The following is a 25,300-nucleotide window of genomic DNA, read 5'->3' as shown; positions in this document are numbered from 1 at the left end:
TTGTGGACGAGTGTCATCAGAACCCCCGAAGAGGGCACAGGCCAGATTAGGATGGAACGCTGGGGGCTGGGGGAGGGGCGCTGCACCTGACTACACGGATTATCACCTGGGCCTATTGAACACGAGAGAAGCACCCAAGGATGTGGTCTAATGAGACTTCCCTGTCTTGCCACATTCAGAGACACTACACACTTTCTCATCCTTTCTTTACAAAAATGTTAAAGAATTCATGTGTCATTAATTCATACAGAGGCAAATTCTTGACAAAGTGACAGGGTCCAGTTTCCATGACCAGGTTTTTCAGTTGCTTTGATAATATCCCACATTCAGAAATCGGAAATGTAACCTATTGGGATGTGTAATATAAACAGGGACTTTTTTTCCTGTAGATCAACGCCCAGATTTTTAGGGACGACATAAATCATGAAAGCTGCTAACCATTCCTCCACAGGTTTCAATAAGACTTTTAAGTTAATTTATCAATCTCAGGAAAAGACAATTTGGCAATTCAAATTTTTTGTTTCTGCATTCAAATGTACAGTACAGAGAATGAGCAGAAAAAAATTAACAGGAAGGTCTTGCTTGCATTTTATCTTTTGCAAATAAGCAGGATATTTTATGCTCTATTCCTTTCACCACTCTAATCAATTTTTAAAGAATATGGTACCTCTGACTATCCCTAGGCATGTTTATCTGGGAACCTTGTCAGAATTCAAAGCAGAGATGTTAAAGGTGACGGGTTTCAAATGCTGCCCAAGTGCTGTCTACCTTGAACGTCCCTCTCCCAAAGCTGGACGACTGGTCTCTTCCTGAGTGATCAGAGTCGCCACCCGTGTCCCTGAGAGACTGGCCACTCAGGCCTGAGCTGAGATTAGGTGATCAATCTAAAGGGCAAAATGCTTAAGCTATTCTCATCTTAAGGTTGCTGTTTTGGAGGCCACTGCACTGGAATGCGTTGGTGAAAACGGCCTACTAGATACTTGCCTGGGAATTGGGTTGTTCTCCTCTGCTCTTAGCGGATCCTGGGGAAACCAATGATTAAGCTCACAGATGCCTCAACTTCGATATCTGCAAAAAAGGCAAGCAACAGCCAATGTTACCACCCAGCAAAGCTCTTAAGTTGTACTTGCAAGAGCGGCCACAAGAGCGAATCTCTCTCAAAAGCTGATGAAAGGATGGCACTTTGGCTGGAGAAGGCAGAGGGCAGCAGGCAAAGTGGAAAGTTTCTAGGATGTCAAACCAGTTCCCATAGGCAGTTTAGAGAAGCACCTGGCCCTGGACTAGGTAGGAGGCTATGGAAAGACCCACCGGCACGCAGGTGGGAGGAGGAATCAAGCAATGGAGGGAGGCGGTGTGGAAGAGGCAAGAGTCCGACTTCAATTTTGGACAAAACCAGTTGCACGCTGCAGGCCCTCGGCTGCCCATGCAGCCTCCACATCCTCCTAACTCCCTGGTCCCGCTCATCCCGTGGCATCCCTCCGGGACTCAGCCCACGTGCAGCGGGTGCAGGACCAGAGTCCTGAGTCAAGGGCGGTGTGTCCCTCGGCCAAGCGCACACAGCCCTGCTCCTCCCCCCAGGGTTAGGCACCGCCCCATGCTCACAGCCTCCTGGGATTTGTAGTCCTGCGGTCCTGCAAGCTCCCAGGTGGGAGCGGTTAAGAGACAAAAGCTCCCCGCATACACAGCTAGGGGCCCCAACTCCCACCTTGTCCCCCCGCCCCTGGTCCCCATCCCTCTGCTTCTCCACCCCACCCTCTACCCCGCCTCTTCTCTATACCTTGCCCACTCTCTATGCCCTGCCCACCCCCCAGAGTATGCGCAGTGTGGTTGGGCTACATCCCTTGAGGCCGGCACTCAGGTAGGGGTGGGGCTCAGCAGCCTGGCTGTTGCTGAGGATGCTTGCAGCCTTCGTGGAAACTTCCTGGCCAGTATTTGAAGTGTAAATTCAATACCTAAAATGGAAATACTGGGTGCTTGGGATTCTGGAATTTGCCTTTTCAAGGCCACCTGTCCTACCATCCCCTCCATCCCTCCAGATTACCATGATCCTCCCTCTGGCTTCCGTGGTCAAGGTCGCTGCAGAGATCCTTCCCTTGGACCTCGCCCACCTGAAGGGCCCATACCCATCATAAAAACTCAAAGCCATGACACTTGCCAAATTGAGCCAAAAATGGAAAGACCCAGGGGACCACGCAAGGGTGAAGGCATTAATAGATACTTGGAAGTATTAAAATCCATCTGATGATGCCATGAGTGAACATGTTCCACTTTAAAACAAAACACTGCTGTTATTCTGAGATATTGAGTTAGGATCTTTGTGCAAATATGCAGGATTTAAAGTGTTTATTGATGTATAACATGAGTACAGAAATATATGCAGAAGTCATCCATGTAAACCTCAAAGAATTATTACAAAGTGAACACACTTGTGTGACCAAGAAGTAGCACCGGCTTCACTCAGGCGCTGACAATCCCTTTCTCCCTCCTTCCTCCCAAAAGGTAACCGATATCTTACCAGCAAACACTGTATATCGAGTTTGTCTTCTTATACGAGTGTTTTATTACAGAACAACTTAAAAAATATACAAAATAAACAAAATAGCATAGTAGGCCCGTCACGCAGCTTCAACAACTACTAATTGTCTGCCAATTTTGTTTCATCCACAATCCATCCCATTCCCACCTCACTTTATTAATCTTTTAGTTCTTTGTGTGTGTGGGGGTAAGATGTATGCACACAGAAAGACACAACTCTCAACTCTACAGTTTTGGCAAATAAACATGACCATATAACCTTCACCCCTTTAAGACTAGAATAGTTCCATCACCCCCAGAAAACTCCTTCCTGTTCCTTCCCAGGCAATTTTTTCTTTCCCCCGAGGCAACCACTGTTCTGGTTTTTTCATCATAGGTTCATCTTGGCTGAAATCATCCCAAGTGTTTTGTTTTCTGTCCAGCTTGCCTCCCTCGGCACGAGGTTGATGAGACTCACCCAGCATGTGTGTGTCAGCGTTTGCTCCTCGGCACGGCTGAGGGTGTTCTGCTCTGTGGTTGCCCTACAGTGCGCTCGTCTTTCTCCTGGGGACGTGCAGGTCATCTCCTGTGAACATTCTTGTACAAACCCTTTTTTTTGCTGCTTAATTCCTTTATTAGCATTTAAGTGACACACCTTTGCATTTTATAATGGTTGGTCCAGATTACAGTATGCATCTTTAACATATCACCTACCTAGACTCAATAGTGCACCAGTTTAATCAATGTAAAATATGGAAGCCTTGCTACAGAACAGTTCCATTTACCTATGTCTGTCCCTTATGCTATTGTTGTCATAAGTTTTACATCTACCCATGTTATAAATCCGACAATACAGTGTTATAATTTTTGCTTTAAATAGTCATAGGTCTTTTAAAGAAATTAAGAGAAAAAAATTAAGTATTTGGAGGGAGATGCTTTGAGGCTCTACAAATGTACTGTTTCTTCTTTAAGTTTCACCCACAGTTTTTGCATTCATCAATCAGTCTTGCTCACAGTAATTTTTTTGTGTGTGTATGAGGGAGATCAGCCCTGAGCTAACATCCATGCTAATCCTCCTCTTTCTGCTGAGGAAGACCGGCTCTGAGCTAACATCTATTGCCAATCCTCCTCCTTTATTTTTTGCCCCAAAGCCCCAGTAGATAGTTGTATGTCATAGTTGCACATCCTTCTAGTTGCTGTGTGTGGGACGAGGCTTCAGCATGGCCAGAGAAGCGGTGCGTCGGTGGGTGCCCGGGATCCAAACCCGGGCCACCAGTAGCGGAGCGCGCGCACTTAACCGCTAAGCCACCAGGCCGGCCCTTGCTCACAGTAATTATTACTGTCGTGTTTTAGTGGCGATTTTCTATTTCATGCTATCCAGCCACATTTATTATTTGGAATTCTGTGAGGAAGATTCCGCCCCTACTTCTCCCTTCCTTCTTCCTCTCTTTTTCTCTTTCCCTCATTCTTTTTTTTTTCTCTTTCTTTCTTCCTTTCTTATTTAATCTATTTTATATCTGTATAGACTCATGGATATTTATTTTGTTCTCTGGGTAATAATCCAATGCCATCATTATTTATTTTGTTGCTCACAATTTTCCAGCTTGAGCCATGATTCCTTTTGACACATCTCATCATTTTCTGTGTTTTGTTAAAACACTTTCCGACTTTCTGGCACTACAAGATGTTCCAGGTTCATCTTGTATTTTCCATCTCCAGTCCTAGAATTAGCCACTTCTCCAAGAAAACCTGCTTCTTTTAATTGGAGAATGATATAAACCCAGATCTGGGAACTAGGTGTGCTCATTGATACTAGAGTGTCACTGCTTCTAGACCCACTCAGCAGAGCTTCGAAATGTATGTATGAATAGAAACTCAGGTATACACATCTATCTATTGATCTATCACTCTATCTATCAATCTAACTATCTATCTGGATAGATATATTAAAAGAGACATGGATTCATACTGATACTTCCAACTCCAATCCAGCACCACAGAGTTTATTCTAGCATTCTCCTTTTGTTTATATGTAACTTCTTTTACCAACAGTGAGAATCTTAACTCCGGTTATCTACAATATATTTACTAATGTGTCAACTAGTTTCAGAATTGCTAATCCATACCCTTATGAAAAACACATTTATCACCTAGTATACAGTGTTTGTGTACAGTACTTTAGTTTTACAGTATCTCATCAAACCACTATCTTCCAAAGTTACTTAGGTCAGGACCTTTCATCCCCATCCCTTCTGTGTGGTTATGTCACATGCTTGTAATACAGTGAGATTCATTTGTCACTGCACTCCATCTGAGTTCCCCAGCATCCTGATTGATTTTTAAAATTTGCAGAGTAAAATTCACTCTTTGCAGTGTACAGTTCTATGGGTTTTGACAACTTTATGGTCATGTATCCACCTCCACAGTACCATACAGAGCTGTTTTTTCACCCCTAAAATTCTCTCATACTGTCTCTTTGTAGTCAACCGCTTCCCCCACTCCATCCCTTGGCAACCACTGATCACTTTGCATCCCTGTAATTCTGCCTTTTCTAGAAAGTCATATAAATGGAATTATATACCATATAGCCTTTTGAATCTGGCTTCCTTCACTTAGAGAAATTCATCCAAGATTCATCCATCTTGTTGTGTGAATCAAGAGTCTATCCTTTTTATTGCCAAGTACTATTCTAATGTCCCGATGCACCACAGTTTCTTTCTCCATTCACCTGATGAAGGACATTTAGTTTATTTCCAGCTTTTGGCAATTATGAATAAAATGGCTATAAAGATTCACACAAAGGTTTTTGTTTAAACATGAGTTTTCAATTTGCGTCAGTAAATCTCTAGGAGTGGGATATCTGAGTCATATAATAAGTGTATGTTTAACTTTATAAGAACCTTCTCAACTGTTTTCCGAATGCAACTATCATGTTGCATTCCCAGTTCTAGTTGCTCCTAGTCCTCACCAGCACTTGGTATTTACAATTTTATTTTTTATTTTAGCCACTAATGGGTGTGTGGTATATTATTGTGGCTTCTGCTTCCTTTATGAAAGTGAGTTCTGCTAAATATAGAATCCTGTGTTGACTTTTGAGTTTTCTTTCTGCACTTGAAAGATGTCATTTTGTTATTGATTTGTTTCTTTTGTTTTTGATAATGTATCATCCATCATTCACATTATTTCTCCCTGTATGTAATGTCTTCCCCTGTATATATCTATTTCCTTGACTGCTCTCAAGATTTCCCTTTTATCTTTGGATATTAGCAGCTTGACTATCACGTGCCTAGGTATGGTTTTAATTTGTATTTTATTTTGTGTGTTTCCTGACTTTCTTGGATCTAAAATTTAAGACTTTCCACCAAGTTTTGGAAATTATGCTATTACTTATTGATTTGCCTTTCTGCCTCATTTAATTTTTCTGTCTCTCCCCTCTCTGCTGGGGACTCAATCATCTCACAGGTTGTAAGGCTCTCTTCCTTTTTCTTCAAAATTTTTACATTCTTTTCTTCAGACTGGATAATTTCTATTGCCCTATCTTCATGTTTCTTCTACTGTTTCTAATCTAATGGTAAACTCAAAGGTACTTTTTTTATTTCATCTTCCTATTTGTTTCTCTTTTGTAATTTCCATTTCTCTGCTGAGTTTCCACATCTGTTCATTCATTATGAGAATATTTTTGTTTACCACCATGATCATCTTTATAATAGCTACTTTCTTATGCTTGTTTGCTAATTGCAACACCTTGGGGATAGCTTCTACTGCCTGCTTTTGCTCATATATGGATCACACTTTCCTATTTCTTCAAATCTCATGATTTTTTAAATTTTTTCCTGGAAACCATGAATGATAGTTAAAGAGCCTCTGGATTCTATTGTATCCCTTTGAAGAGTGTTGTTGCTTTTCTAGCAGAGAGTTAACTTGGCTGGACTGAAACTCCAATCCTATCTCTTTTACAGTGAACATAGCTGAAATCCTCATTCAGTTCTTTCATCTTCCAACTGTTTTTACACTAGGCCCTCTGGGGCCTACCCTGCATGTGTGTTGTACAAAGATCTGCCAATTTGGTGTGTGTAGGGGGGAGACATTCATACTTATTTTGAGATTTTCCTCTTTGTGGGTCCCTCTCTTCCTGAATTACTCCCCTAACTTTCCAGCAACTCTGCCAGCCCCAAAATACATCCTCTAACATTACAAGTAAGACTGTAGTTTCTCCCCTCTCTGGGCCCTGTAGAGATTTTGGAATGCTTTGAGGTAAAAGACTCAAGCTTGCAAATATCTCCTGGTGCAAATCCCATCATTTAAGGGAAGATTCCCTCTCAGTTCTGCTTGCTTTGGAAGAGATTTATACATACACACATATACACATTTATTATATGTGTATTACATATAGATACATGATTCTTTATAAATATATAAAATATTTTATGCAGATTTTATCATTGTTATCTGTGAGAGTGTTAGTTCAACATGCTACTCCACCATTACTGGAAGCCAGACCTCGGTTTTGTTTCTTTTTTGGATTTTATATAAATGGAATTATAAAATATATAGCCTTTTGAATATAATTTCTTTTATGCCACATTATGGTTTTGATATTTATCCATGCTATTGCATGTAGCTAGTGTTTGTTTATTTGTTGAAAATAATTAATTTTTTTAAATGGTCATAAAATATGCATAATGCTAAGGAGTTCTGTGCCAGGAACTGGAGGAAGAGACCAATAAATATATTTTCTATTATTTCAGAACCCATAAGTGGAATTGCTAGATGATATGGTAATTCTATTTTTAATTTTTGAAGGAACTACCATACTGTTTTCCACAGTTTTATATTCTCACCATCAGAGTACAAGGGTTCCAATTTCTCAACATTCTTGCCAACATGTTATTTTCTGATTTTGTGATAGTAACTATCCTAATGGGTGTGAAGATGTATCTCATTGTGGTTTTATTTTGCATTTTCCTGATACTTAGTGACGTTGAGCATCTTTTCATGTGTGTACTGGCCATTTTTTATCTTCTTTGGAGAAATGTCTATTCAAGTCCTTTGTGCATTTTTAAATTGGGTTTTTTTTTATTGTTGAGTTGTGGGAGTTCTTTATATATTCTAGATATTAATCCCTTATCAGATATGTGATTTGCAAATATTCTCAACCATTCTGTGAGTGGCCTTTTTACTCTGTTGATAGTATCTTGTGATACAGAAAACTTTTGCATTTTGATGAAGTCCAATTTGTTATTTTTTTTGTTGCTTATGTCTTTGGTGTCATATTAAAGATATCACTGTTGGCAATGGCATTTGGACACAATGACACACAGATTTTACCCTGTGTTTTCTTCTAAGGATTTTATAGCTTCAACTCTAACATTCAAATCTTTGATCTATTTTGACTTAATTTTTGTATATGGTGTAAGGTAAGCATCCAACCTCATTCTTTTGCATGTGGGTATCCAGTTTTCCCAGCACCATTTGTTGAAAAACTTATCCTTTCTCCAATGAATGGTCTTTGCACCCTTTTCAAAAATCATTTGACCGTATATGCAAAGGTTTATTTCTGGGCTCTCTATACTATTTCATTAATATATTGTGTGTATTTATGCCAGTACCACACTGTTTTGTTTACTTTGTAGTAAGTTTTGAAATCAGGAAGTATGAGTTCTCTAACTTTCTTCTTCTTTTTCTGGATTGTTTTGGCTATTCAGAGTGCCTTGAGAGTCCATAGGCATCTTAGGACAGATTTTTCTATTTTTGCAAAATCATCATTGAAACTTTTATCTTTTTGAATAAGTTGATTCTTAAGTATTTTACTCTTTTTGATGATATTGTAAATAAAAATGTAAAGTTTGTAGATTTCTTTTTCAGATTACTTATTATTAATGTATAGAACAACTAATTTTTGCATGTTGATTTTGTATCCCACTACTCTGCAGAATTTATTAGTTCTAACAATTTTTTTGTGGAATTTTTAGGGGTTTCAACATATAGGATAATATTTGTAAACAAATATAATATTACTTCTTCCTTTCCAATTTGGATGCTATTTCTTTCTTTTTCTTGCCTAATTGCTTTGTCTGGAACTTCTAATACCATGTTGAATAGAAGTGGTGAATGTGGGCCTTCTTGCCATATTCCTGATCTTAGAGGAAAAGCTTTCAGTCTTTCACCCTTGAATGTGATGTTCTGTGTGAATTTCTATATATGGCTTTTATTATGTTGAAGTAGCTTCCTTTAACCCTGAAGGATTTTTAGTGTCTTAACATGAAAGCATGTTTAGTTTTGTCAAACGTTTTTTCTGCATCCATCGAGATGATCTTTTTATTTTTTCCTTCATTTTGTTAATGTGGTTTATTACATTGCTTCATTTTCAAATATTGAAACATCCTTGCATTCCAGGAATAAATCTCACCTAAAAATGATGTATAATCCTTTTAATATGCTGCTGAATTTGGTTTGTTACTATTTTATTGAGGATTTTTGTATCAATATTCATCAAAGATATTGTAGTTTTCTACAATAGAAATTGTACTTTTCTCTTCTATTGTATTCTATTGTAGTTTTCCATTTCTGTAGTTTCAAAGACCTGTCATTTTATTTTCTCTTAGCGTCTTTGGCTCTGATATCAGGATAGTGCTAACCCCACAGGATGAATTTAGAGGTAGTTTCTCCTCTTCAACTTTTTGAAAGAGTTTTAAAAGAATTGGTGTTATTTAATTTAAAAAAACGGTTTGTGCCCAGGAATAAATTCAGCATAAAATAAATACAAATAAATATTTTTTAAAAATGTGAAAAAGTTGTTTTCCTAAAATAAGTTAAAAATTAAGCAAGTACATCACTTACCACTTTATTTCTTAAAATTTTTAACCTAATAATAGGCAGGAACAAATTGTTAGAATTAAAATGACTCAAGTGTTAATTTTCTTCATTGCAAATTTTTTGAGAGAAGTATATGATGCCATCATGTATGACATCTTTTATGAAAAAAATGGTCATTTTTTGTAGTATTTGAGAACATTATGAATTTTCCCAGTGGACTCTGATATGCAAAGTTATCTTTTCAACCTATATGTCTTATCATCATCCTTACCAAATTAACAAACTCTGTCAGGTGCTAATTAATCAACTACTTTTCATATGATTCAGGTTCTCCACCATTAATTTCCCTAACCATCAGGAAATTCTACAACTTCTCAAGATTAAGAATTTTACCTTATACTCTATTTATCTCATATAGTTTAAAACATCCAAAAATCATTGATAAAATGACCCTGCCCAAACTAAAGCATGGTGAATTATAAAAGATCGTCTCCGTTAAGTGGGGAGGGATTTCAGGTTGAACTTAATTTTATAAGTGGTCAATTTATTACAGTGTATTGTTCTCTTATGTATTTCAATTCTTTTTTTAAAAAAGTGATAGTTGAGGGCACTTAGATAATAAAAAGTTGAGAAAATAAGGAACTGATATACTTTGTAAGCTTCAAATGTTTTCAAGCATAAGATACAATAAAAACTAAAACTAAGAAATGGCAGAGGAAATAGAGATAAGAGGATGAATTTGCAAAACTGAATCTATAATAATATCTCAATGGATAGCATTGTGGTGCCAAGAAGGTGGTGAAGTCAAAGAATTCGTAAAGATGATAATAAACAGACTGCAAAGAAAAAAGATCGAAATTTTTATAGAGAGAATTTTTACAGCGATATTACAAATAGAGAACAGGGAAGAGGAGTTGGAGTGAGAGACTATCTGCTTGTTAAATTACTCCCACTGTAGAGAACAAAAAACCAATTTGCTGAAATCTTTGTTTCCCTCTATGACCCTATCTTTATCTGTAAAATCTCAGCTCTGAATCAAAGTCACAATCCAGCTTTTCCATCACTGGGGAACAGAGCATTTACGCTCATCTGAAACCTCATCTGCCCAGCCTGTGAAATAAGGCTGGCCATCCATTCTCACAGAGGAGCCAACTGGAGGTAAGATTTTTGGTTCTGAATTCAGCTAAACATCTTCTAAGAATTGTATCTGGCCTTCCTCATCCAAGGCTATCAGTGAAGGGTTGGCTGGCTTTCAGAGAAAACCAATTCACAGTCAGCTGAGACATTTTCTGTTGAGCTTTCTAGAGAAGGCTGTGGGGCTTGTCAGTAAGAGTTGAATCTGTACGGGTTATATTTTTTAAATTTTATTCAGAGATTTATAAAGAAATTTATATGGTATTACTTATTATCAGGAAAAAATGTTGTCTATTCTCTGGTCATTTAAGCAAAATCCTCCTCCCAGGGCCCACCCATGGACAAAGCCCAGATTTAATCTCCAAGCGTCTGCCAGGCACACTGTGGTCAGTGGGAAGGCCTCAAGTTGGCAGCCTGTTCTCTTGTGTCCTGTGCTGGTACTTAATCTTCCATCTCTTCAGTGTACAACTAGACAGAGGCTCAAAGGACTTGACATTGGAGAAATGTACTTTTCATTGTCTTTAGACTTCCACACTTTTCAAAAAGACTCTCAGCATTTCCAGTAATTGTGCAGCAGTGTACCCAACACTAAGGTTCTCACTTTAAAAATTAAAATAAATAAACTTTGAAAAGGAAAAAAGTGATCTCTGCAATTTTGTACAGAATCTATATAATGGGTGTATTTTTATAAATGGAGGAAAGATAACAAATTTAACTGTTTTGGTTAGTTAACACAGTATTATATTTTATATATTACCAATTTTGAGATTATTTGTATTTAAAAATACTGTTTCAAACCTCTAAATCATTGTAAGTGGTAGAGTCTGCCATCTGCTTTGGCTGAACAATTATATACAATAAGTCAGCCAAAACTCTTCCATTCCTGTATAATCTTATATGTGGGTGGTAATGGTTAGTTCTTATAGATTGTTTGAACACGTGCATATCACAAAATACAAGTGGCCATTAAAAATTAAAATGTTCACCAAATACAAGATTATCTGATTCCTAGAAAAAGAAAACAATACTGTAACATTAAGGCTAAAACTGTCAAAAAGGAAGCCAAGATACACTCAAGTCAAGCTTTTGCTGAAAAGTTAATTGGCTCATCTTTGAAACTTTGTCATGTTTATTGTGTAAGCAAGATGCTTTCAGAGCCAAGAATATAGAAAGTGCTTATTGGTAAGTTAACATTGTGATCGTTTATTTTGTAAATGTTAATATGAGAGATGTAATTCATTTTCTACTATATTCAGATTTTCAAGTTCTGCTAAATCTAAGGCCACATTACTGGCAAGTTGGGATACCTCTAGACATCTGAAAAATATGAGTCCTACACTGAAGCTTATACATTCTCTATTCATCAGGTTCTAAATTCTAAAGCATTCTAAGGTTTTGGAACAAACCAATGGCATTCCACATTTACAGTAAGGCTGCATGTGCAATACATGATCTTATAGGAAGAGAAATCCAGATTTTAAATGAAAGAGATTGTGAACAAAAAATAAAGTATATTTTCACGTCTGAAAGGGGATTTCAAGAAAGAAGGGACTCTCAGAACATGTGGTAAGTGGTAAATAAGTTACCAAAGGGTCTCTAAAAGAGAACATATTGTGGGAAAAAGAGCCTAAAGACAGAGAGCTAAAATGGCATCTCTGGAATCCTTATGATGAAACAGACGCTGAACTACTTTTTCCTAAAATTTAAAATGCATCTTATCCCCTAAACAAATACCACCACGCTGCCAGGGAACTTACCTGGGCATGGTGAAGTGTTGGAATCATTTTTCTAATTCATTGGTTCTTAAACTTGATGAACACCAGAAGCACCTGGAGGCCTTGTTGAAACCCAGATTGTCGGGCCCCACCGCAGAGTTTCCAGTTCAGCAGGTCTGTGGTGGCACCTGAGAATTTGCATTTCTACCCAGTTCCCAGGTGATGCTGATGTTGCAGGTCCAGGGACCCCACTTTGAGAACCACAGCCTAACTTACACCCTATATATGGTTACCAAATCCATTATTTCATCCTTTGGCTGCTACTTTTCCTTTATCACATCAGCACTTTAGATGCGAATCTCCTCACCTAACAATGGGAATACTTGGAGAATTTAACAGCTGGTCCTCCTTTCCAGCTCAGTTCTCCCTCTTCCTCTCAATACTACATTCTCTTGCCAGGTAATTGTTCCTTAAACATCAGTTCATCATAGATCTTCCTTGCTCAAAATCTCATGGCTCTTATGCTGAGCACAAGACATTTTAAATTCTCTGCTTGGCTCATACGGTTTGTAATAGCCTGTAGAATGTGGACTCCCTGTTCCCTACACTGCCTACTATAAAGAAGTACGTGAGGATTACATAAGATACAGTCAGTTCTCGTTATGCACAGTGTGACATTCTATAAAGTCGCTGTGAACACTGAATTGGTGAATATGACCCACTGCTCCTATGGGAAATGCAGGGTTAGGTTGCTGCAAGCCTTAGTCACAATTTCTTCAACTGATCAATACATAACCTTGTTCTCTGTGTGTTTCTCTTTAAAGTCACCTTATTTAATATATATTGTTGATATATTAACATTGAACTCACACTAACAGCACTGTACCTCATCTGAAAGAAGACTGTCCAACACACATACTTTCTCTGTAAAGGTACGTCACAGCCTCCTGCCCTGAGGAACACCAGGCAGCATTGCAGCACTACACATGGGGGACATATTAAACAGCAAAATCATCAACACAAGGCACAAAAAGATAAGAAATGAGGCACTAAATAGACTGCAAGAAGGACACTTGTTTACGGTGTGGGCTGAAACGAGGGCAGAGCGTCACCTGGTTCCCCCTCAGCTGGGAACGTGCACGTCCAGTGAATCAAATTTTTCACCACTTTGTGCATATCTGCAAATGGACATGAAAGCCCTGTGGGTGTTTATTCGGAGGCTGCCAGTACATTTTAGCTAGTGAGCAAGTGTGCAAACACGGAATCCACAAGTAATGAGGATCAACTATATTATGAAAGCATGTTTTCAAAACCAGAGTATTGTTCAGATATAAGAGCAATAATGATAACTTAAGATAGCTAACATTTTAGTGCCTACTATGTCCCAGGAGCTCTTCTAAGTACTTTACATAAGTTAATGAATTTAAATCTCACTAAAACCCTATGAGACAAGAGTTATCAGTAGCCGCATTTTATAGATGAGGAAACTAAGGCTCAGAGAGTAAATACTTTGCACCTGTTCCCCAGTTAAAAGTGGAATAACTGGGATTTGTGCCCAGACAAACTGGTCCAAAGCCCACAGACTCAACCACTATGGTAGGAATGTGAGCGTATTTTCTACCACTCCCTGAAAAGCCCCTTCTGCTCCAGCCAGTGTTGTCTCCCACATATTCACTCATCAAACATTTTCTGAGTGCCCCAAAGGTGTCAGGTACTGTGTTTAGATACTGGAAGGACTAATAGAATGTCGACGCAAATAATCCAACCAATATATAAATCAAAATTGGGTTGAGTTTATGATGAGCCAACCTTTGAGGGCCATAAAGCCCAGGAGAGTCCTTTCACAAAGAAATGGAGGCCCAAAGAAGTGAGGTGTACAGAGTGGTTATAGACCATCAAAGACCATGTATCACATGTGATTGCAATGTCCCTTTTACAGTAGTCATGATGTTGACCTGTCAGCACGTCGATTGATGGACACAGTGGGTATCAGGTCTGCTGTCTCCATGTGCGTGGCTGTTGTCTCGAGTTGGGTGGTCACAGAATGAGCACAGCAATCAAATCCTAGCCTAGGGAGAAATGCTTATCCTTAAGGAAATGCCAATGTGGGGGAAGTTGCATTTACAACTTAAGGACATTGCTTTTGTCTTTGGGACATGTTAATTGCTTAAAGCAGATATACAATGGATGAACAGAGGCTACAGGCCCCTTTTGGGAAAAAAAAAAAAAAACAAGTTCAGGCCCAATTAGTTTTACACCAAATGGCTTCCTCATGTGCTCCAATATATCCTATTGCTTGCCATTTATTCATCAAGAAGAAGGATAGTCTCAGCTTTAAGGAGCTCGCTGTCTATGAGACATGAATAAAACTACAGTTATGGAAAAGTAGATAAGTACAGGGTCCCAGAGTGGGGACATCCAAAGGGGTCTCTAGATGGATACCTCTCAGGAAAAGTGTCCAAGAGGAAGGAACATTTGACACGAGTTTAGATTAAGAAATAGGAATTAATAGATCAAAAAAGGGAGTAGGAGGACAGAAGAAACACATATAAAAAGACAGATATAAAGGATGCTAAAGCTTTCAGAAAATGGGGGTATTTTTAAGGGTGGAACAAAGCGAACATGTAAGACACAGTGGGTGATGAGGCTAAAGATGAGGACAGCAAGGCAAAGCCTGCGTGTCCAGCTCAGGAGTCTGAATGATCTCACGGATGCTCTGAGCAGTCATTGAAAGAGTCTAAGCAGACGTCAGATTTAAGCAAATTTGGATTCTAGAAGGTAAATTTGGAGGCATTGTGGAGGAAAGATTAGAAAAAATTAAGACTGGAAGTAAAGGGACATGTTGGGAGACTAGGCAGCAATCCAGATAAGATAGGCCTTGGCTTAGGCGGGGGGTCTGCAGGTGGAGGAGGCCAGGAGGTGGGAAGCAGTGCTGGGAACCTGGAAGAGGAAACTGAGCTGCCTCTCAGTCACGGGAAGACTGCCTGTCGTGGCCTCCACACCCCCATGCCCAAATGCCATGTTCCTTTCTACGTCTGTACATTTCCCCTCTTCCCCCATCTGAAATCCTCACTCTTTCTTCCCTCCACCTGCCCAAAAGTGGTCCCTTTGAGGACTTGATCTAGTCCACCTCTCCTAAGAGGCTGTCCTTAATTACAATTTCTCAATAACATTCTCATTTTTTTAAGTTCTGTAATACAACATACACTAAATACCTTGGCAGAATCTAAATACATCTTGCAAACCATTTCATGTATGTGGACGAGCTTGGAACCTTATAATTCTTTGTATTTCCCTCAATACCTACCACAAATACCTTGCACATATAGGTCAATGGATGTCCAGTAAAGTTCAATAAAGAAGAATCACCTTTTATTAGCTAAGAACTTTTATGAGTTCAGTTATTCCTTTAGATCAGCTGCTTGAACCATTTGTATTTCTCCACAGGTCAACAGTGTTGCCCAACACAAATGAATTTTACATCTTCTCAAACTCAATAGAGCAAAGATGGAACATCATTCCCCCTGCAAGCCTTGCTGCCCTACAGAAAAGCAAAAACAACGTGTGACATCTAATTCTTTCTCCACATTCTCATCCTAAATTGCAACTGTTTTCCAGATGCTAACTGGTTTTCATTCTTAAAACTGACAGAAAAGTTTCTCATTATTTCCTTTTCTTTCTTTTTTTGTGAGGAAGATCAGCCCTGAGCTAACTTCCGATGTCAATCTTCCTCTTTTTGCTGAGGAAGATTGGCCCTGGATTAACATCTGTGCCTATCTTCCCCTACTTTATATGGGATGCTACCACAGCATGGTTTGACAAGCGGTGCATCGGTGCGCGCCAGGATCCGAACCTGTGAACCCGGGACCGCCGCAGCGGAGCATGTGTATTTAACCGCTGTGCCACAGGGCTGGCCCCTCTCTTTATTTCTAAAGCTGAAATGTCTAAATTGTTCTCTGGGCTAGTTGGAGTTTCCACAAAGTGAAAACGCACATTCCAGAAAAATCCTTATCTTTCCAGGATAATCCTTAATATATTATGGTAAACACCTTGGCAAAATGTCACTGATTTTCAATGTCAGTGCCTCCACAATGGTATCCTTGCATTGTCTCCCCTCCCAACCACCTCTCACTTTGCCCCTCCCCAGGCTCATGGGCTCAAAGTGTTTACTGAGCACTAAGAATGATCAGAGTTTGAGGGAGACTTCAAGGATGACTCAGCCATGTTTTCTGACCCCAACAATCTCTCTCCATCTCTCCTTTAACCTCTATTTTTTTTTAACTCTGGTTTCTACTTTAGTTGTTTACTTGTCTTGTGAATTGTTGTTTTGTGGTTTATAATTACCATGTAAATCCATATTACTTTTTGCCTTCGAGTTTTGAAAGAGCTCACATTAAACAAGTTTTTTTTCCCAGCCCTTTGATGGGTCTAATATCTTCCAATGTAATTCAAGTGGCTTCTTGCTTTTACGTCTCCATCATTATTCCTTCAGAATTATGTTCACCCCACACTTGTGATCTGACCAATGCTGCTTCACTCTTTAAACTTTTCTATGCCAAGATTCACGTGAGGAATCCCTCAAGCACCATCAGCTAGGCGACCCCACATTCCTGACATCTGTTTCCTTGATTTGTTCCTAAATAAAGATGTTACATTTTTTGTTTTGTTTTGTGAGGAAGATCAGCCCTGAGCTAACATCCATGCTAATCCTCCTCTTTTTGCTGAGGAAGACTGGCTCTGAGCTAACATCTATTGCCAATCCTCCTCCATTTTTTTCCCCAAAGCACCATTAGATAGTTGTGTCACAGTTGTACATCCTTCTAGTTGCTGTATGTGGGACACGGCCTCAGAATGGCCAGAGAAGCGGTGCATCAGTGCGCACCCGGGATCCAAACCTAGGCTGCCAGTAGCGGAGCGCACGCACTTAACCGCTAAGCCACGAGGCCGGCCCAAGGTGTTTCTGAAACTAATAATAAATTGTACCAAGTGGTCATTGTATAAAAAGCACTATCACAGATACCTTCAAGGGAACAAATGGAAAAGAATATTCAATTCCTCAGATAGGTTTGCAACCAAATGAGGCATTGAGGGGACCAGGGGGCACTGATCAGAGCAGGATCCTAAGAGAAGAGTTTTAAGTCAATTTCAAATGAGGTTAATACTGGAATGAGATAGTATTTTACCAGTTAGCTGAAATCATAAGCATTTTTCTGACCTTTGAGAGTTTATTTGCATATAAACTCTACATGTGGGGTAAGAGAAAGCTGATATTGTTTAATTTCTTGTTATTATTCAGCACTTTGTAACAGATGTGGCTATTCACAATTAATAAATATCATAATGTGGAGAGACCCAACTTTCAACTGCCTGATATTATCAATTCTTACACAAAGCTAGAGTTTTAAAGATCAAATTTCATTCTAGTTACCTTTCAACTAGTCCATTGATCAGAAAGATGCTGAGTTTTAGGAAAATACTTCAAAACACAAATTTTATATGTAATTTCAAAAGCAAAAAATGAGTTAAAAACTGGGGGGTAACCAGTTTTCCTACAATATATTAATCTTTAACATGGGAGCAAACATTTTTAGAGAATATAATTGAAATTTGCCTATTTGTATATTGTAGAATGTTAAAGGATTTACAGTTTTAATAGTATTTCAAATACCAGAGAATAAAAAACAGAATTGTTTCAGTTTTGTGAAATAGTTTTTTAGACATAGTAGATTTTCACAGCATATTACTTGAAAATAAAATAATCAGTTAGTGATGTTTAATCAATGTGGTTTTATTTTAAACTTGCTCATTCCATAGGAGCATCAATAAAAGCCCTCCAGGAGTGGCTGACGCTCTTTCCCTCCACATGAGCACCAGCTGTGTTTGCTTTAAGCATCAGACTCTCGGGCAACACCATAGCCCTCAACTCCGTTTAGTTGAGAAAAGGCTTTATGAGTCGTGTGTTTTTTCTAGGGGTATGGAGCTCCCAGACTTATTAACTACAGGGAGAGAGTAAGAGTCAGAACACATTCAATAAACTCCAGTGTGCTCAGGTGAGAGGATAGGTGCCTGAACTCACATCTGAAGAAGAACTTAGAGGATGCTTTCTGACTCTGCTTCGTGCCTTTGACTAAGTAATCCTGGACATCGCCGTTACGGCCACAGAATAACACAAGCAGCCTTGATGGACCAGAAATCCTCCTTTGTCCATCATTTGTACAGAGCAAACTGGCTTAAGATCTCTCGTTTCCTGCTGCAGTGGTAATTTACAGAGATACAGAACTGCCATCTAGTGACTAAGAAGAAAACAGCAAGGTGCTTTACATGGAAAATGAAATTGTAAGTTTTTTAAAAAAGAACAGTGCAACACTAAAGTTGGTAAAGTTGACACAATGTGACACATGAAAGTTATAGTAAAACTGAAAAATGTGTAGGTGAAGTAATCAGTTGTTCTCTCTGCCTCTAAAACATGTCTTGACATCTGACTCATAAATAGTTTAAATATAATAGAATAACTTTGGAAATAAACTTCTCATCTCATCTCATCCAATGATGCTGGCAGGAACTGGTATTAAACAGCCAGATGGTGAGTACCCATGTTGAAGCACCATTTTTATCACAGTAGAGAGAATAGAGGCATAAACCCAACAGACTGATGTTCAGATCTTCCCTCTTGCCCTTGATCAATTTTGTAAACATGGTCTTATTTTGTTTGTGAGGAAGATCAGCCCTGTGCTAACATCTGCCAATCCTCATCTTTTTTTGCTGAGGAAGACTGGCCCTGGGGTAACATCCATGCCCATCTTCCTCCACTTTATACAGGACGCCACCACAGCATGCCTTGCCAAGCCGTGCATCGGCATGCGCCCAGGATCCGAACCAGTGAACCCCGGGCCGGCGCAGCGGACCGCGCACACTTAACCGCTTGCACCACCGAGCAGGCCCCTAAACATGGTTTTCTTTATCAATTAAATATGAATTATAATAGTTACTTTAAAGGATTACTGTAAGAATTGCATGAGGTAATACAGTAAAGGAACCGGTGTAGAGTGATAGTTAATTCTCCTGCCCTGTCTCTCTTCTATGAAACATACACAAATCATCTAAGAAGAGAACTCGTCTATACAATAAACATATGACAAAGAGTCAATGGCTCCAGAAGTAAGGGCCATCATTGTTGAGGGCTTAACCTCAACTGCTTCCAAATACTGTTAACTCTTAATTAATTTTATGTCTTCCAGACACTTCACTGGCTAGAAGGAAAGAAGGTGTGAAATTTAAATTGATGTATTTCACCCTTGAATGTCCAAGCTGTAACATCAGGTGTTTTAAATCACCTAATTCATCAGGTTTTCTGCTTATTATTATATATTTTACCATGGTTCACAGCCCGAGAAAAATAGAAAATCATTATAATTTTGCACACATGAATATATATCTTGACTATTACAGCTGGAATCTTAATGTATAGAGCAATGTTGTACATGTTTTGTCCTTGTTGATAGTACAGAATACTTTTGTCCAGGTTTTCTTTCGCATTATCATATATACTGAAGAACTCAGTAACATATGCCCTGGAGATAAGGATTTAGAAAAATCTAACATACTATCCTAGCCATGCCTCAAAAAAAAAAAAAAAAAAAAAGCTATGAAAATAATGAGAGAATATTTTGAAGGCGTTATTTTTCTTAATTATTTCCAACTTTATGTCCATTTACCTGTTTTTAATCATTCTGCATCCTATTCGTTATTGGCTAATCATCTCAAGGTAATTAAATAACCCTCAGCTGAGTCCACCATGCCTCTTCAAGTGCCCCAGCCTGATGTTGGTTTCAGCTCTGACAAAAAGTAGCTGGGAAAACCTGTTTTGTGGCACTATTCTTAAGGATATCTTTACTCTTACAATAATAGCTATATTTTTGAAAGGCACCAGTGGATTATAAAATCAAGTACTCGACCAATGTCGTATCCTCATTTTCCCTCCAGGAGGAGCACAACTTTCCTGTGTAATGCAGGTCTGCGGCTTTATTTTTTCCTTTCAAGATATTTTATTACTTGTAAAACATGTCGATGTAAATAATCCATAATCAATCTATAAATCAAAATTGGGGCGAGTTTATTAGGAACTAACTTTTGAGGACCATGGCCCTGGGCCTTCCTTCCCTAAGGAAGGAATGGCACCAAAGAAGTGGAGTGTACAGAGTGGTTATATACTGTGAAAGAGCATGTATCACATGAGATTGCAATGTCCCTTTCACAATAGCCACAAGATCGCCCTGCCAGGTTGCCCTGCCAGAATAGCTATTGATGGACACAGTGAGGAGCAGGTCCGCTGTCTCGATGGGCATGGCTGGTGTCAAGTCTGTTGTCTAGAGCTGGGCTGTCACAGGATGACTGCAGCAGTCAAATCCCAGCCTAGGGAGAAATGCTTATCCTTAAGGAAATGCCAAGGAGGGGGAAATTGCATCCTCATCTTAAGGTCATTTACTCTTCTCTTTGGGACATGGCAAAGCAGATACACAATGCAGGCGACAGGCCCTTCTGGAAAAACAAACCCAGGCCGAATTAGTTTTACCCCAAACGGCTTCCTCATATGCTCCAATATATCCTATTGCTTGCCATTTATTTATCATTTTCCCCTTTTTGATCTATAATATTTTGATAGAAAGCATTGATGATCAAAATATTGTCCGTCAGCCCCAGGGTGGTTGCTGCCTGTCCTGGGTCCCTCATGTCCCTCGGTGCCAGGCTTTTATCTCATTTATTTGCCCACTTGTCCCCGTTGGGGGGATTTAATTGAATATAGTGGACAAGCAAAGAGGTATACATATATTAATAGAGGAAGCATTTCATGGGTTTTGGATTTATTTTAGGTTGTTGCACAAACATTGTGTATGTGCTTTTTATCACTACTTGTATTTACGCTACGCACAATTATAGAACAAGTACAGTAACAATGATAATAATTTAACATCTTTGAAAAGATTATTTTAAAATGAGTTCTTAGGCGTAGTCCTTATCAAAAAGAGAAGTTTGTCCAAGGTTATAGGATCAATCGACCACCTCAGCTTTCATTACTCCAGCTTACATGACAGTCTCACAGCACTGAGTAAAGAAAACAGCAATTAGTTTAAGGATTATGGCTAGTACAAGAATTCCATGAAGTAATAGAAATAGGAATTGCAATGCAGATGGGAAAAGGGAACCAATACCAGAAGGGAAACAACCAAACAACTCAAGACTGAGCGCAGGATTGCTTCAGGCATTCACCTGCTTTTTCATGGGCTTTAGCAGAGATGACACATTGGAAGACTCGTCAGGTATGAAAACACAGCATTCAGTTTGAATGATTGTACATGTACCACCTTGGGATGTAGTTAAAATGTCTAAGGCCATTCTATTTCGAAAGACAGTCTTTTTATTAAAGACATTTTAGTATTTAATAAGGCAATTCCTGCTTGACTGTCACTAAGGGCTTCTGTATGTGATGTGACATCCTTTAGTCCTAAAAAAGGAACAAATATAGCTAGCTGCTCGGTGGTCATACCAGGGGAACACTGAATGAGTCCGTCTGGCCTTAAGCAGAGGAAGGTTGGCAGCATTTGTCACTGTGAATCCTTCCCTGCATTTAAGGGAAGATCGGGTGTAGTGTTTTAGCCATCAGGCCAGTAGTCAAGGCCTGAGATTTGTTCTATACAACCATTAAGTTATATTAGGAGCCACCCGATAAATGCCTGGACATTAAGACCAGTCTGTTTCAAATCAAGCACCTTCCTTAAGTATGATAGTACTCTGAAAATCTTAACTGTAACAATTATAAAATAAGTATACAGTTTAAGCATAACAAAGGTTTAAATGAGTGGATTTAAGGTTGGGAATACAGGCCTGGTCCGGAGTCTTGGGACAGCTGTCTACAAGTGATGTTGTCTTCTTCTCATCCTGGTTTGGAGATAGTCGTATTGGCCAGTTGAAGTCAGGTTTCACAAATAGGAACTGTAACGCGCTCAGATGCAAAAGCCTCTTTTTAAAACAAGAAATGTGACTCCATGAGTCTATGTCTTTTGATTCTGCAGCGCACTGTGGGATATCAAGATTTGGCCACCCTGAAATCTATCTCTTTACCTTGGTTGTTTTCTCTAGGGACATTTGACCTCCCCCACTAACTGCCTAAAGAATCTGACATGGTGGCTTCTTCCTGGAACAGATCTATCATGATGGCTGTAAAGATAACGTAGGGTAAATGTTACAATAGGAAAGGCACCAACAAACCCCTCTTATCAGAAGTTCTGTCTCTCTGGCCACATTCTCTGGATGACCCTGTGAAGAGTTGCCAGACAATCATTTGCATTTATAAGGGGAATCTCCATTTGTAAAGGTATCTCCCTCTCTGTTTGGAGAAGAGAGGGGGATGAGCTCATTTCTAGTGACTTATCAATGTGGAAGGTGAGGCCTTGAGCTACATAATAAACCTTACTCTTGTTTACTGTGCTTTAGTGATAATCTCCTGTAACTGACTCCCCCCACCCCCAAAATCCTCCTTTGTCATTGGCTGAAAATGATATTTAAGACGAGAATTTCTGCTATTGTGTTGAGAAATGCAGTGTCCCTGCTTTCTCCCATGTATACATGTTATTAAACTTGGTATTATTTTCTCCTGCTAACCTGTCTTGTTGATTATTTGGCCAGCCAGAAGAACCTTAAGGGAAAGGGCAGAGGGAGATTCATTCTCTTTCCCCTACAGTTTTGGCGTAGTCAGCAGGATCCACACTGGCTGGCAAGTTGCCTTCTCTGGCTGGAAGACCTGCCTTCTCCCTGGACTACTGCAGATGGTGAGATACGGGAACGCCTGAAGAAAGCCAGCAAAAGGTAAGGCTTCTTACCATGTCAGCCTCCCGGAATCTCTATCTGCAGAGTCCGGCGGAAGGAAATGGTGAGAATTTTTTCTCTTTCTAAATTTAGATTGGCAAGAGAAAATATTTGGGAAACTAGTTTCTTGGGCTTTTAGTGACTCTTGGTTTAAACTTGGTAGAGTACTCTTGGTTTTGATCTTGATCCCTTTTCCTCCCAGAGGTAGTCTCTGTTTTTCTCTTTTGTCTGTGTCTTTTGTCATAAGAAGGAAATACCATAGGGTAGGACGCAGGCATAGGCCCTATAAGCCTGCTGTCTGGGCCGGCCCCACAGACTGGTAAGTTTGCGGGTCTCACCAGACCGGCGTCTACAAACTTTGCTGTGGGTTAATATGCACGTGAAGTGAAGGTCATTGCCAAGGGCATCTTGGAAGCCAAAAAGGCCGCAAATTTGATGGGCGTGGGTTGAGCATTTAAGAGCCATTGGGGCGCTCGCCACTTTCAGAAGACTCCCATGTCAGGATATGTTGGGTCACGGAACGGGGTAGATGACACAGGTCCCCCGCCAACTGCAAGAAAATGTCCGTGCAACGACCAGGTACTCTGTAAAGCACACAGTCCCCAACCCCGTGGCACCTCCCCCTCTAGGTATTATTCTGGCTCCAAGAGACCTAAGGCGTGGCTAAAGCTGTCATTGTGCACATAAGAAAAAAAAAAAACCGGATGAGGTTTTTCCTTCTGTCTTGTTCTGTGTCCTGAGAACTTGGTTTTGTGACCAGTGAGAATATTCTCCTTGGTCTCCACCATACGGAAGGTGTATTTACCAGAGTGCACCTTGGTGGCCAGTCGAGTAGACTGGGGTTCCGAACTGTCTCTTTGTCTGGCTGTGCCAAGCTCTCAGGGGATTTTGTCATAAAAGGCCCAGTCCATAAGGGCTTTTGTCGTCTTTACCTTCGTTGCTTGTTAGTGCTGGAAAAATCCCATTCCAGTATCGCCTGCCCGGTGTCACAGATTAGCGGGTCTGTGACTGGAGGCGTCCCACACTATTGTGGGAGACCAGAGACACCGTTTTCACTACACCATCCTTACCGCCTGTGCAACGAAGGTCTTTACCTTCTCTGAATATCTTTGGGAGTGAATTCTGTGGATCATGGGGGCTACATCATTTGCGCCCTCACCAGGGACGCCTCTTGTGTCCATGGTAGATTTATTCTAAGTATGGAAAGTTACCTCCAGGTCTTTCTTTAAAAAGGCTTATTGGTTCGAGTCACTATTGGAATAAATATACAAATGAAGATCCTACTCATCAATGGCCAGACGACGGATCCTTTAAATTGGGAAAACTTCTAAATTGGGGGAAAAAATTTTTTTTGAGCGCTCTCACATAATTGTTTAATTGGTACCTAAGAAAAAAGGCCAAAAAAAAAGAACGGAAAAATTTGACTAGACTTAAGACCTTGACTCAGGTTACAATTAAATTGAGAACATGTAAAAGTGTAAGTGTTGATAAAATTATAAAGGTTGAAATGTTTGAGCTAATTTTATATTAAGAGGTTACATCAACTTTGCCTGAGTATGTTTTAAAATGTCTGACTGAGAATGCTTCCCTTGTCCAAAATTAAAAGACCAAGACCTATTGATAAAAGTCTTAATAATAACTATGTTTAAAGGTATAAGAGGTGATGAAATTGACATAAAATTTTGTAAAAAGAAAACTGATGTTATTTCTATTACAGTACTGGTTAACAAAAATAGTAATTTAAATGATGGCTAATTTTATCTGAAGTCTTATAAAGTGTTGTAGCCAATCTAAATAATTATTGAGAATAAGTAACTAAATAGTTGTGAAAAAGATAAATGTTAGATAAACTTTAAACAATAATTGTGTGTTATGGTGGTTACAGCTTCCAAACTCTTTTTGGTGACTTAAAACTTTAGAGTTTTGCTAAATTTTATAATAAAAATTAAGTTGAGTATCTAGATTGTTTCCAAATAAGATAACATATTAGACATTGATTGCTAAATGTACATTTGTCTACTTTTTACTTTTCGTGACAGGAAAACTAAAAGGTGTTTTGGGTCCATTGGTAAACATGCGTTTTATTAAAAGATTGTACTATAAAGTAACATATTTCTAAAAGTTATAAATTGTTTATAAATTTTCCAAGCCACAAGATACTAATGTAAAAAAAAGTTTATAATTGTTTACTTAGTATTTACTTAGAAATTAAGGTTTCTAAAGGTTAAAATTTCTAATTAATATATGTGATTAAAGCT

The 25,300-nt window shown here is 39.2% G+C and overlaps 2 long non-coding RNA genes across 4 annotated transcripts in view; both read left to right on the top strand.

Annotated features, from left to right (window-relative positions):
- Positions 1-25,300, top strand: part of LOC131401910 (uncharacterized) — a 215,292-nt gene that overhangs the window by 125,532 nt on the left and 64,460 nt on the right. The window lies entirely within an intron of this gene.
- Positions 10,256-25,300, top strand: part of LOC131401918 (uncharacterized) — a 29,828-nt gene continuing 14,783 nt past the window's right edge. For both annotated transcript variants that reach the window (XR_009218129.1, XR_009218128.1), the window contains exon 1: positions 10,256-10,488. This is a non-coding gene — a long non-coding RNA (uncharacterized LOC131401918). The remainder of the gene's footprint in view (positions 10,489-25,300) is intronic.

The sequence above is a fragment of the Diceros bicornis genome (assembly GCF_020826845.1).
Source record: "Diceros bicornis minor isolate mBicDic1 chromosome 22 unlocalized genomic scaffold, mDicBic1.mat.cur SUPER_22_unloc_1, whole genome shotgun sequence".
Lineage (NCBI taxonomy): Eukaryota > Metazoa > Chordata > Mammalia > Perissodactyla > Rhinocerotidae > Diceros > Diceros bicornis.
This window is presented reverse-complemented; position numbering and strand designations above follow the sequence as displayed.